This window comes from Lygodium microphyllum, chromosome 2 (genome assembly GCF_053477565.2).
Source record: "Lygodium microphyllum isolate KBCC chromosome 2, Lygodium_microphyllum_v1.1.10, whole genome shotgun sequence".
Taxonomy (NCBI): Eukaryota; Viridiplantae; Streptophyta; class Polypodiopsida; order Schizaeales; family Lygodiaceae; genus Lygodium; species Lygodium microphyllum.
Genome location: NC_141136.1, coordinates 40,813,595 through 40,816,436, shown reverse-complemented (window position 1 = coordinate 40,816,436; position 2,842 = coordinate 40,813,595).

Here is a 2,842-nt window from a genome sequence, read left to right as displayed (position 1 = left end):
GCCCGGTTGGTGCTTATATATTCGAGGATGCAATGTCATTGCTTGGAGTTAATTTTGGACTAATTTAACCACTTCATTTACTCTATTTTGGCAAAGATTTACTAGCTGGAAATACAAGGTAGCACTCTATTTGATGCTTCTATGGTCAGCTTTGTTGGTCTTATGATGCCCGGTTATGCTAGGGTGATGTCTACATGTATGGGAATGCTATGCCCATGTTATGGATTGGATTTAGAGATGATTTTGGTACTAAATAGCATGTTTTGATAGTATATTCACTGCTATATATAGCAAGCTGAACCTCTTTTAACATGGATTTTATATGCCAATTGCTTTTGGCTATGATTCAATGTTCTATATGCACTACTAATGTGTACCATTGATGCTAGTACATTGGTATATCATATGCCCATGATTTGAGGTGGCTTTGAGCTTGATTTAAAGATTGATTTAGTCAATTTTGATAGTGAATTTACTACTATAATAACTAGGGCTGAAGCCTATTTGGTCAGTGTATGCTACTCTACCTATTGGTCACGGGTGCGTCTCGGATGACTTACATGACTATACGAATGTATACGGAGGTTGACACATGTCTTGTATCGCTCCAAAATGCCTTTTAAGCTTTTATTGATCTCCTTCTTGGTTGGCATTTGATTGACATTGGTCTATAGTTGCATGCTTTGCGACAATCATTATGCCTATGGTCTATGCTTGACCATTCAGTACATGCTTTAATGCATATCTCATAAATGCATGCTCCTTAAATTGTTTGTGTTTAATTGCCACTTGGAGCTCTAGTTGGGATTTCATTTGCATGCTTTGGAGCTCTTGCATGCTTATTTGGATTGTCAGAGATTTGGCATTGACTGCTACATGATGTACTAGGATGTTACAAGTAATGCTTGACCGATCCCTTGCTCTGGATGCTCCATTGATATACGATCTTGGGTCCATGATGCCTTATGTATTCACATGCTACCTTTGAGCTTGGTTGCTTGATTTACATTGATCTTTCTACCAATGGGAGCTTCATGCTATCTCTGGATATTGCAGAGCAACCTGTGGTTTGTGCAATTGAGCTTCTTAAGTAGATGAGACTAGGATCTCTTACGTGTCTATGCTCTTGATAGATAGTTGTCTGCATTGGATGCTTTTGGGCTGATTTTATTTGTCTTCTCTTTGAGAATACATTGACCTTTGTTAGGTCCTATTAGTTAGGCATACACCTAGCTTGGCTTACTCTTTGAGTTCTTTATGCCACGACTTGTATCCTTCTACTGACATTGATTGCTCTAACACATTTGGGTGTTTGGCTCATGGTTCTTGGCTACTACAATGTTTGTCACATGCCTGCTTCATGCAGGATTTGACCTGGCAGTCACACTTGACTTTAGATCATTGTTACCTCATTGTTTGCTCTCTTTTTCTCATTGCTATGATTTATTATAGCAAGTTGTTTTATGCAGTCTGTGATGTATTTACTGAGCTTAATCATGTCATTTTGATTTAATTTTGATACTATTTGATGGACATCTAGTCATTTTAGCAGTTTCTCTTATTTTCAGCTTGTTTTGATAGTGGTTTTGGCCTATTTACTGCTAATTAGAGTTGGCTAGTTTTTGCATAGTTTGCCTCTATTTGACTCATTATGGCTGATCCTCTTAAAGGTATGGATTTGTTTAATATTTCCAAGTTAGATGGCACCAACTATGGCTATTGGAAGTCTCAAAAATGATAGGTTTTGGTGCAAAAATTACAAATTAAGCCACTAAGAAACAAAGGTATTAATCTTAGAACATGGATGATGATGACTAGGCTAATTTAGATTCACTATGCAAGTCCACTATCATTTTATCACTCTCTGATGAAGAGGTCCATAATAATCTTATTGAAGATGAAGAATAGAGTGCATGGAATCTATGGGAAAAGCTTCAGGAACTTTATGCAAAGTAGAGCCCTACTTCACAGATGTATTGGCCTAAAATTTTTATGGATCTCCATATGACGGAGAGGATCCCATTATCTGCTCACTTTAGCCAATTTCATTCTATCATGAAGCATCTACTTCAATAGGGTATTGATTTTCAGGATAATCTGCATCCTTTGTTTCCACTTAGCACTTTACCTAAGTCTTTGGGATGTATTTTGCACTACTGTGGTCTGTACCAACAAACTTGATGGGTCAAAATTGACAAATGGAGAGAGTGCTCTTTCAACTAAAGAAATTAATAGGAAAAAAAATAATACTTCCCATAGTCCACATGCTTTATCCGTTAGAGGTGATAGAAGTGACAAGAAAGTGTATGATCCTACATGGGAAGGACTCTCAGAAGTCCCGGTCTAAGTCATGTGGACGTAGCAAGTCCTGTGGATGTAAGTCTGATCTTACATGCCATTATTGTGGGAAAGCAGGACACATACAACCGCAGTGCCATAAGATGCACGATGACAAGTGCAAAGAAAAGGGGGAAGAAAAAGTGCACGACAAATCCAATGATTATAGTATTATAGCTTCAAAGTCTAGCATAAAGATTGAGGAGATAAATGTTATCTAGCCCAAGGAGTCTGATTGTGACTACATCCTAGCAGTCTCTTCATGTGATGCCTCTTAACTGACTGAGGCTCAGTCTATGTATTCCCAGTGTTGGCTCTTGGATTCGGGTGTGTCTTTTCATGTGACCCCCTACTGTGAGTGGTTTCATACCTATCGCAGTGTATCTGGTAGTGTACGCTTAGGTGATGATCTCAGTCTCTTGCTATTGTTGGCATTGGTGATGTCACTCTACAATTTCCCTCTAGTAGCACTTTTGTTTTGCATAATGTACGTCATGTACCCACC